At 37.2% G+C, this 12,162-nt stretch overlaps 1 non-coding gene across 1 annotated transcript; it reads left to right on the top strand.

Annotated features, from left to right (window-relative positions):
- Positions 1-435: 435 nt before the first annotated feature.
- On the top strand, positions 436-541 carry LOC124899898. Its single transcript, XR_007057459.1, has one exon. It is a non-coding gene; the product is annotated as a small nucleolar RNA R71 (small nucleolar RNA).
- The last annotated feature ends 11,621 nt before the right edge of the window (positions 542-12,162 follow it).

Here is a 12,162-nt window from a genome sequence, read left to right as displayed (position 1 = left end):
TTGCCTTTGGTAGGTAGGGCGGGAACCCCCCGATTGGTTTGACAAGAACCGAATTTCTTCATCAAGAGACTCTGTTTTCTCATCATCATAATCTTTATCACTCTTAGAAGCAACGACGTTAACCTTCATTGGAGGATCCCCCATCACATGCTTGGTAAGAAGATCAAGTTGTGTCATCACTTTAGCCATATTTGCATCTCTTTCTTTATCCTTTTTCTTTTGCTCTTCGCTCACAAAAGATGCGGAGGGAGCCCCCATGGACACCTCAGTATCTCTTGTGTGTCACCCTCTACTTTGCTTGGTCACTTGATCTAATAAAGTTAAGGCAACACTATACGATAGTCTAACAAGAAAACTCCCGGCCGTATTATTGACTATCATCTTGTTCAATTGATCTAATGCCCTATAGAAAATTTGGAGAAGTATTTATCCAGGACCTCATGATTTGGGCATTGCATTAACTTGTTGTTGAATCGTTGCCAAGCTTCATATAAAGGTTTGCCATTAAGTTGGCAAAAGTTGATGATTTCATCCCTTAGTTGCAACATCCGAGAAGGAGGAAAATATCTTTCCAAGAATGCCTCTGTGAGCTTACTCCATGTAGTGATAGATCTCACAGGCAAAGATCGTAACCATAAGACCACTTCTCCCGTCAAAGAGAATGGGAAAAGATGCAATCAGATTGACTCTTGTGATATGTGGGCTATGTCAAATAGAGAACACAAATCAATAAAATTCTTCAAGTGTAGATTAGCATCTTCATGAGCTTGGACTCCAAATAACCCTTTCATTTAAAGCAAATGAAGCATCACACTAGTAATGTGAAATACTCTATTTCCTTCCACCGGTGGAATACGAATAGCACTAGCTCGGCCCGCATCACCGAGGTGATCCGCATCCTCAAGATATCCATCAATCCTCCCGGCATTACTATCGTATTGGCTCATAGTATCGTGTATACTATTAAACGCACCTGAGAAAGAACAAAAACACCAAACAATCTAAAATAAAACACTACGGCTAACCCAAAGTAACTAAAACACTACAAGAGTGAAAACTATGTTCCATTCTCCGGCAACGGCGCTATTTTTTATAACCCTTAAATTACACTCTTGAATGGGTATAAGCGATCATTGTCAATATAATAACCCAACTTAGGTTGGGGTCAAATCGACCAGGAGTGAAAGCATGGAATTCAAAACTCAAAAGTATTAATAGTCTACTAAAAGATGACCCGTAGTGTGAATAAAGCAAGCATAAATGTAAAATGGGGGGATTTAGTTTGAATGTGTTTATAAATGACAACTACTTCAATTTTAGTGCACTTGCTTGATATTGAAGAATGCTAAGAGTGAATTCAATTGAGAATAAGCCTTAGGGTTATGCAATTATAGGTGTGGGATCATGCATGGGTATTTGGCCATTTATTTAACTTTTAGCTAAAAGTCTTGGGTAGGCTAGATGTCAATGTATTGATGTCAATCTTTCAATTACAACACCAAATTTCACAAATGGGTTCTTTCAAACACCTCACACGTGTGAAAATTTCCCACATCTATTGCCTCAATTGACATGCTTATGTCTAAGAGATATGATTAAATGAAATGAATCAAGTTATTGGTTGCATTTATTCCTCACCCAAGTTCTCTCTTTCAAGAATGACATGAGTTCTAGGGTGGTTGGAGTTTGCAACCCCCAACTCTCAATTAATTCATGAAATAAATACAACACCCATCACAATTAACTAGTTAGAAAAATAATTAGCTAAAACCCATGCACTACCACTACCTAAGCAAGCATAACCCCAAGAGTGGAAATTAGCTACTCATAGATAAAAGGGATAAGAATATACCAAAGTTGTCATTCACTTCATCCATGAGAAATAGAGACAATGTAATTCCACACTTGGGGTTTCAATAATTCTTCAAAGGAAAGTCACTACCATGTATTTTTCATTCAAGTTTAGTAAAAATTTCTCAAAAGATGAAAAGATAGATGCTAAAAGAGAAGAGAGAAGCTAAGATCTAAAAGGGAGGCTATTTTGCTAAGAGATGAAAATATGTCTTGAAAAATGAGCTAAAAGACCCCTTTTAAACTCCACTCTACATTTGATGAAAATTACAATACAGTCATCTTATTCTTGATCTGCTTGAGCGGATCCAAAGAGGATGAAGAGAAGATAGAGAGCAGATGGCTAGCAGCTCCAAAGCAAATGTGAAGCGGATGCAAAGAAGATGCGAAGCGGATGACTCATTTCCTTCACATTTGGCCTCTTGATGACTTGGATACCTTGTCCAATCTTCTTTTTTTACCTTTACCTACATAAATGGGCATTAAGTAAGAGAGTACCATCAAATCAATGGAAAAACATGATAATTTAGGCTTAAAAGGTTCTAGAAAGTCATCAAATTGATGACTTATCATGGAGTTTTGCCACCTATAGCAGATGATGTCAAACGATTGACGATATGTTGAGCATACGTCACAGCCTCAGCCCAAATTTTTTTGCCTAACCCAGCATTAGACAACATACAACAAACTTTCTCCACAAGTGTCTTATTCATACGCTCTGACACCCGATTCTATTGCGGTGTTTTTCTAACAGTGATGTATCGAACTATGCCACAGTCTTGGGATACATCCATCAATGGACCACTCTTGTATTCTCCTCCATTTTCTATTCAGAGAACCTTGATCTTTCTCCCTATCTATTTTTCAACTTGAGCTTTCCACTTAAGGAAAATTCTAAGCACCTTATCCCTATTCTTCATAGTAAACACCCAAACTCTCCTGGAAAAAATCATCAACAAAAGTGAAAAAATAATGCCTACCTCCGATGAATGGAGTTTTGGCAGGTCCCCACACATCTGAGGGCACATAATAAAAAATACCCTTGGTATTATGAATTGCAATGCCAAACTTCACTCTTCGTTGCTTTTCCAGAACACAATGCTCATAAACTTCAAGTTTGCAAGTCTTCGTACCTTTCAACAATCCTTGCTTGGCAAGAATTTGCAAGGAATTTTTACTATCATGTCCCAACCACATATGCCACAGCTTTTTTACCTTAACATCCTTTTTGGTGCTAAAAGTTGTTGCTGCTACTGTCCCCAACACTGTACTACCTTGGTAGTAGTACAAATTGTTCTTGCTCATGCCTTTCAATATCACCAGTGCTCCTGAAGTTGCTTTAAGAACTTCATCTCGTATTATCACAACTAGGCCCTTAGATTCAAGAGCCCCCAATGAGATGAGATTCTTCTTCAACTTTGGCACGTACCGCACATCCCTTAAAATTCTGGTGGATCCATCATGATTCTACAGCTTGATCGAACCTATCCCGGTTATTTTACATGGATTATCATTACCCATGTAAACAACCCCACCATTGAGTTCCTAAAATTCAAAAAAAACATTACCAAATAGGATACATATAATAGGTATATCCTGAATCCAATATCCACGGATGAGAAGATATTGAAGACATAACTATTAAGGAAATATCTAATTCCACATTACTTTTGCATTCTGCAACATTTTCATCTTGCGGACTCTTTTTTTTTCTTTTTCAACTTCGGACAGCCTTTCTTCCAGTGCCCTTTCTCATGACAGAAAGCACACTCATCTTTGGCAATGGCTCAGCTCTTTGATTCGGACCTTCTTCTTCTCTCCTTAGTCTGGCTTTGCTGATGACCCCTTACCACCAATGCTTCTTCGGATGTTGTTGATTTGTTTTTCATCTTATCTTTCTTTCTCAGTTCATGACTATATAAAGCAGAACAAACAACATCTAACGACACATTATCCTTTCCATGAAATAACGTAGTTTTCAAATGTTCAAATTCATCGGAAAGAGATGATAACAACATCAAAGCAAGATCCCCATCCTCAAATTTCAGATCTAAATTCAACAGGTCTGCTACTAATTGATTAAACATGGTGATGTATTCATTCATAGTAGTACCTGGTTGATAATCAAATTGGAACAACCTTTTTTTCATAAAGAGCTTGTTCTGACCACTCTTTTTCAGAAACTTGTCCTCCAATGCCTTTCATAATTTGTGCGCAGAAGTCTCATTCTTGAAAGCATACTTCTGCTCTTTGGACAGCAGGCACAATCGAATTATTCTACACGCCAACCAATTAATGATGCTCCAATCTCTATCTTCTACTTCTTCTAGTTTCTTTTCCTCAATAGCAATATCAAGAGTCTGCTATAAAATAGAGTCCAAAACCTCTCCTTGCCACATACCGAAATGGCCAGTACCATCAAATATTTCCACCATCAACTTTAAACTGGACAACAGAAATCTCGACCATGATGACGAGAAGCCCGATGCCCCCGGTGTAGTATTTGAAATAGGATCCTTCGTTTCTTGATCTTTATTTGTCATTACAGACTCAATAAAAATTATGCAATATTACAACAAATACAAACAGGCCAAGATTTCAAAAGGACCAAAGTGATTCTGTTCTGATGTGGAAGATCACAGAGAACTGCAACCACAGAGCATAATCAGACAGAACCTTAGCCTGGGACAAGCCTTAGGTTCAAAAGGACCAAAGAAATTCTTTTCTGATGTGGAAGATCAGACAAAGCTGCAACTATCAAGCATACTCAGACAAAATCTTATCTCTGACACCACTTGTTGAAAAAATTGGGTAATTTTTCCACTACAACAGAACAACTTAGTGAAATGAACTAGTTCGAAACAATTGAACCAGGCAGAACACTAATAAAAATACCAGACAAATAACATTGAATACTAAAAATAAAGACACCAAAAAAATTTGATAATGGAGTTCAGCCAAAAAGACTTAATCTCCGAGCACCGCTCAAGGCAACCTTTTCTATTAATTGTGGAAGAAGAGAACAATTTAGGGATGATTAAAATGGGTGGAGGAAGAGTTCTTTTATAACTCTAAAAACCCCTCCCCAAATAGTAAAATTCTGATGTGGGAGAGAAAAGATCCAAAAAAAATAACATTATCTACATGAATAGTCAAATTCGATTTCTCCTCAATGTCTTTCGAATCGAGCCTGTCGCATAGGGTTGCCTAATGCGGTTTATATTTTCTATGTGGTTTGCGGATGATTACAGAGTTAGGGGTAAGAGTGGGGGTGGGGGTTTACCTAGTACACACTGAGTGTTCATCTGAAGGATAGAGATTGTAGCGATTGTGAATTATCTTGGGTTTTTCAAAAAAATAAATATCAAGGACAATAAATGAATTAAATAATTAAGTTTTAAAGATATAATTTTGATATTTAATCTAAAATTTGTTGAATTTTTTAAAATATGAGTTTGTATATATTAATTATTGTAATTATAATTATTTTTCACATAAATTTATACATTTCGTCGAGAGTATTGAATTCAGTTGACAAGATGAATCCTAAAACTTGTCTTTGATTTGAATATCGATTGAAAAGTTGGTATAGTTGTATAGGTTGGTTCCCTCATATGTCTAAGAAATCGAGGTAATCTTAATTGAAGTTGACTTAACATTTTTCAGATATCAATAGCAGACTTGATGAACCCTACATCAAAAGACTATCTCCAAGTGCGAACCTAGGTGTTAATTTGTGGTGTTTCAGCATCCTTCAAATCAGATGCAAATTAGATATAATTATGTAAGAAATATATAAAAATTGGTATAGGATGGAAAAAACCCACCAATTAAAGTAAGAAGATAGTTGGGTGCTTTGATTTTCAGGCAGAACCTTAAAACTTTGGGTATCAATCACTACTAAAAAAATTATAAAAATAGACATAAAAAAGAGACCAGGAAAAGAGACCTCAAAAGCGAACTCAACGGTAGGTCTCTAAAACATAGATCGCTTTTTGTAAGAGACCTCATGAGGTCACTAGAAAGCGACTTCACGAGGTCACTAAGTTATTTTTCAAAATTTCTCAAAAGAAACCTCGTGAGGTATCTAAATTATTTTTAAATATGATTATTATTTTATATAGAAGACCTCTTACGGTCACTATTTGGTTATTTTTAAAAAAAATTTAATTGAAATAGGGACCTCATGAGGTCCCTATTATTTCTTAATGTTTTATTAAAATATTTTTTAAAATAAGAAAATGACCCCTTAAGGTCTCTTATTGGCGTTGTTGGAAAAAAATTGTAGACTAGAGACCACATGATGTCACTTTTGTTAATATCATGAAAAATAAAAATGCAAAAAAGCGACCCCATGAGGTCTCTTTTTTTCCCAAAAAAAAAACTAGTGGTGAATGGCAGCTTTTACAAATGTCTTTCTGTCATTTTGATTCAATTCAATACTGTAATATATATATATATACAACTTAATTAGGTAAATCAAGCTCCAAGAGCTCCCACCAATCAATCTAACTACAACAATGCATGTACTAAATATCGTCCAATAAATACTATACGAAAATCAACATTAAAATACTTTTAAAATGAGTGATAAAAACATAAAAGTCGTAAGTTATATATACAATTCTATTTTAGACTAGTTCAAAGATTCAATGTAATACCCCAGAAAATTTTTCATTGAAATTTTGTGCGTAAACATGTTGGGTTCTATCTTCTAGAATGAATTATAAATTTTTCGTGCGAATGTCTTAGATTATGACCCACCATTGCGTAGATTATCGAATAAGATTTCTAACTATATGTGGATCATCCAAAACGAACACCCGAGCGACGAGTTATGAACATTCCGATCGAACCGTGAATAGTAGTGAACAGTAAAACGTGCAGGAAAAAGTACTGAGGCCTGGCGTATTTTTGCTCCAACTTTAAATGACCATAACTCCTTATACATGATGATCTGGGTGATATGATATATATCAACGGAAAGCTCTGGGAGTTCTCTTTCCAATGAAATTAGTTTCATCCAATTTATCAATCGGAGCAAAAAGTTATGGTCGATCTACTTCAGCCTATCAAAAGTGAATTTTTGGGCCAACTTCAAATGATCATAACTCCTCGTACACAATGATCTGGGTGAGATACTATATATCAACAAAAATATATGAGAGTCCTTTGTCTAATGAAATTAGTTTCATCCAATTTGGATATCAGAGTAAAACGTTATGGTTGATCTACTTCAGATTATCAAAACAGTCTACCAAAGGACAGATTCGCGAATTATTTAATTTTTAGGGACGTTTTGGTCATCCCCCCTCACCCAAAATCCATCCAAACCCTATATTAAAGCCTATTAGAAGCATTATATATTATATTTCATCAAATTCCCTCAAAAAGAAAACCCTAAGCTCCTACATCCAACTTCAAGAACCTCCAAAGTTCACCATTAATTCTACAAATTTATTCAAGATTCCAAGTTCCTAATTCAAGAAATCCAAGAACCATCATTCAAAGGAATGATTAACATCTCAAAAATAATTATCGATATAAAGTTCATCATTCAAGGTATGTGGGGTTTTTCAATAAGAACTCTCTTTCGTTCTTGTGCCCAAAAGTAATTTTCTTTACAAAGGCATGATTTTTATTTGATTTTTACAAATTTGAAGCATGAACCCATATCTTATGATGATTATTATTAAATCTTGATGTTTATGATTTTGAAAGATGAATTTATATGTGTGGAGATATAAAGCATGAATCTTGAACGATATTTATCATGATTTTAATATTTGGGTCGTGAATCCCCATTGAAAATTGTATTTTTTTTGATAAAGTGTGTGTTATAAGCACGTTGACGTTGAATATTTGAGATATTTTGAATGATTTGAACTTTTGGTCTTAATGGAGTTGTTTTGAACTCGAGTATGAAAGAAATCCACAACGTGGTTGATTTTGATAGATGGGAAGCATGATGGCTCCCGATGTATATTTATATATTACTGAAATTGTTTTGTTTTGGATTATCTTTGAAATGATCTGAGCTAAGTCCGGGAGAAATCTTTAGCACCGAGTGGGAGGTATAAAGCGACCTTACTTCCCTAGAACTACGTGCCCCCGTAGGAGTGAGCCTAAGGCTAATTTATATAGTGATCACTAGTTTGTGTGGATTTGATATCGATAGTCCTACTCCGATAGCAAGGATAGGACGGCTCTCCCCAATGTGGGTTGTACGTTGGACTCCATGTAGCTCACATGGTTTATGTCGGTTATAGGATCTCCCAGTTTGTGTGTGTTTCCTTGTGTCTATGGTGAATGGTGAAGTGATTCGAAAGTGGAATTGTGAAAGTTATTCTTTCGAAAGATTTAAATGATACTTACATTATGAGAATGGATATTCTTGATGAACTGAAAGTGATTGACAAATTATATGATGACTCAAATGTGTTATTGTACTTATTTCATCCTCTCATGATTATGATGATTTTCTTCGGGCTATGTGAGTCTTTCATACATCCTGCATATTTCTTATAAATATTTATGATGATGATGTTTATACAATTGCATACACCCCCATATACTCGGTTCCTTTCCATGGTACTGACTCACATCTTCGAATGTGGGCTGGATTTTCTCAAAATGTAGGTTCAGGTGCTTAGTTCAAGGTTCTACAGTGATTCTTCGGGCATACTGTTCTACATCCTCTGTCGTGGTGAGTCCTCATGTTCCAAAGACGTGATGTCTGATGTCGGTTTCATGGAATTATTTACATTTGATAACTGAGTATGAGTCAGTTAGGGCATGTCTCAATGGCTCACTGGTTTTATTAATTTTCTTAGAGGCTTGTGAGGCTAGTATAGATATTGGGATTTGACTAATAAGTCGTATTTTGTTATCTTTCTGAAATTCTTTTATTCTTGGATGATGATTACTCTGTTAATATTTGAGGGTTATTTATGGAAACCCCATTGATTTGTGTTGAACTAAATGAAAATGGCTCAAAGGGTTAGCTTGGGGCTACTCGTAGCCTCAAGCATTGTGTGACGCTCCAGGACCCGTTTTTCGGGGCGTTACAAACTTGGTATCAGAGCCTAAGATTTTAAGGTGTCCTAGGGAGTCTAACAAGCCATGTTAATTAGAGTCTTGATCATCGGTGTGTAGCGCTCCACATCTATGAGCAAGAGGCTACAAGACGGTTTAGGAAAAAGTGTGATTCTTTCTTTCAGAAGTCTATCGTGCTTAAAGTGTCTCTCTCTACTATTGATTCGTGCTCTCCTCTTTCAGAATTATGCCTCCACATCGAGGGAGAATAAATAATGATGGTCTGGGAATTCTGTGTCACCTAAGAGTCATTTTATCTCTTACCTCAAAGCTAGAAAGCTTATTTCCAAGGGGTGTATTTACCATTTGGTTAGAGTCAAAGACACTAAGTCTGAGACTCCAACTCTTCATTCTGTTAACGTCATCAATGAGTTTTCTGATGTCTTTTCGGATGATCTCCCAGGAATACCTCCTGATAGAGAGATAGAGTTCGGGATTGATCTTCTTCCCGATACTCAACCCATTTTTATTCCTCCTTACCGTATGGCCCCTGCAAAACTTAAGGAGTTAAAAAAGAAACTCAAAGATCTATTAGATAAGGGTTTCATAAGGCCCAGTGTTTCTCCTTGGGGTGCTCTTGTGTTGTTTGTGAGAAAGAAAGATGGCTCTTTGCGTATGTGCATTGAAAGAAAGATGGCTCTTTGCGTATGTGCATTGATTACCGCCAACTAAATAAAGTCACCATAAAAAATAAGTACCCCCTTCCGAGAATAGATGATTTGTTTGACCAATTGTAAGGTGCAAGTTATTTCTCAAAGATAGACCTTCATTCCGGCTATCATCAACTCAAATTTAGCGAGTGTGACATCCCAAAAACCGTTTTTTGAACTCGTTATGGCCATTTTGAGTTTTTTGTTATGTCTTTTGGGTTAACTAATCTCCCATCAGCTTTCATGAACCTCATGAATCGAGTGTTCAAACCATATCTGGATATGTTTGTCATAGTGTTCATCGATGATATACTGGTGTACTCCCGAAGTGAGGATGAATATTCTGATCATCTCTGAACTGTCTTGCAAACCCTTAGAGATCACAAGTTGTTTGGCAAGTTTAGTAAGTATGAGTTTTGGCTAAGGTCAGTTGCTTTTCCAGGTCATATCATTTCTTTTGAGGGTATTAGAGTTGATCCCCAAAAGATCGAAGCTGTTAGAAATTGGCCTAGACCTATTTCTCCGACTGATATCCAAAGTTTCTTTGGTTTAGCTGGCTATTACCGCCATTTTGTTGAGGGTTTTTCCTCTATAACGTCTCCTATGACTCGGTTGACCCAAAAGAAAGTGAAGTTCTTGTGGTTCGAATCTTGTGAGAAGAGTTTTTAGGAGTTGAAGACTCGACTTACTTTAGCCCCTGTTTTGACTTTTCCTAATGGTGTTGATAATTTGTGGTGTACTATGATGCTTCGAGAGTTGGGTTGGGTTGGGTTGCGTATTGATACAGAAGGGTAAGGTGATAGCTTATGCTTCCAGAAAGTTGAAACCCCATGAGAAAAATTACCCCACCCATGACCTTGAGTATGTTGTTGTTGTGTTTGCTTTGAAAATCTGGAGACACTATTTGTATGGTGTCCATGTTTATGTTTTCACTGATCATAAGAGTCTGCAGTATGTGTTTACCTAGAGAGAATTAAATCTTAGGCAGAGACGATGGTTAGAATTGTTAAAGGACTATGATACGAGTGTGCTGTACCATTCGGGCAAGCCCAATATTGTGGAGGATGCCCTAAGTAGAGTGTCCATGGGTAGTGTTTCGCATGTGGTAGAAGGTAAGAAAGAGTTGGCTCGTGATGTAGATCGTTTGGCTAGATTGGGGGTTAGATTGTTTGACTCTGCTGAAGGTAGTATAGGGGTTCAGAGTAGTTTCGAATCCTCCTTGGTTTTGGAAGTGAAGGAAAAGCAATACTTAGATGCTAGTTTGGTCAGACTGAAGGAGTCAGTCAAGGACCAAAAAGTAGAGGTTTTCTCCCAAGGAGGAGATGGTGTGTTGAGATTGCAGGATAGATTGTGTGTCCCGAATGTTAATGATCTGAGACAGAGGATTATAGCTGAAGTGTCGGGGCGCGATATTCTATTCATCCTGGTGCCACCAAGATGTACCGAGACTTGCGAGAAATTTATTGGTGGAGTGGCATGAAGAAAAATATAGCAGCGTTTGTAGCTAAGTATGCAACATGGCAATAGGTCAAGGTTGAACACCAAAGACCTGGTGGTATGATGCAAGAGTTTAGTATTCCCACCTAGAAGTGGGAAGATATAAATATGGACTTCGTGATTGGTTTACCTCCTTCCCGACGCCATTATGATTCCATTTGGGTTATGGTTGATAGATTGACTAAGTCTGCTCATTTCTTGCCTGTTCATACTTCATATACTGCTGAGGATTACGCTAGATTATATATCCGAGAGCTAGTCAGACTGCATGGAGTTCCCTTGTCTATCATTTTGGATAGGGGTACTCAGTTTACTTTGTAATTTTGGAAAGCTTTTCAGAAGGGTCTTGGTACCCAAGTGCTTTTGAGTTCTGCTTTTCATCCGCAGACCGATGGTCAGGCTGAGCGAACCATCCAGAACTTAGAGGATATGTTGAGAGCTTGTGTACTTGACTTTAAGGGAAGTTGGGATGATCACTTACCGTTGATAGAGTTTGCTTACAATAACAGTTTTCACTCTAGTATTGGCATGGCTCCGTTTAAAGCCTTGTATGGAAGGGAGTGTAGATCACCCATAGGTTGGTTCGAGAAGGGTGAAGCGGCTGTGAGTGGTCCTGATTCAGTATTCGAGGCTATGGAAAAAGTTAAGCTGATTAGGGAAAGGTTGAAAACTGCGCAGATTCATCAGAAGTCATATGCGGATGTTAGAAAGAGAGACCTTGAGTTTGAAGTTGGTAACCTAGTGTGTCTGAAAAGTTCACCTATGAGGGGGGTGAAGAGATTCGGAAAGAAGGGGAAGCTTAGTCCCCGTTATGTTGGTCCTTACAAAATTTGTAACCGTGTTGGTAAGGTAGCTTATGAGGTCGAGTTGCCTTCCGAGTTGTCCTCTGTTCATCCAATATTCCATGTCTCCATGCTTAGAAAGCATATTAGCGATGTTGTGGTATTGGATTCCTCTGTGAGTGCTAACATTCAAGAAAATCTTTCTTTTGATAAGATTCCTGTTGAGATTCTTGATTTCAATGTCCGAAGACTAAGGAACAAAGAAGTTCCCTTGGTCAAGGTGTTGT

This window comes from Capsicum annuum, chromosome 6 (assembly GCF_002878395.1).
Source record: "Capsicum annuum cultivar UCD-10X-F1 chromosome 6, UCD10Xv1.1, whole genome shotgun sequence".
NCBI lineage: Eukaryota > Viridiplantae > Streptophyta > Magnoliopsida > Solanales > Solanaceae > Capsicum > Capsicum annuum.
Note: the sequence above shows the minus strand (reverse complement) of the source record. Positions and strands in the feature narration are given on the sequence as shown.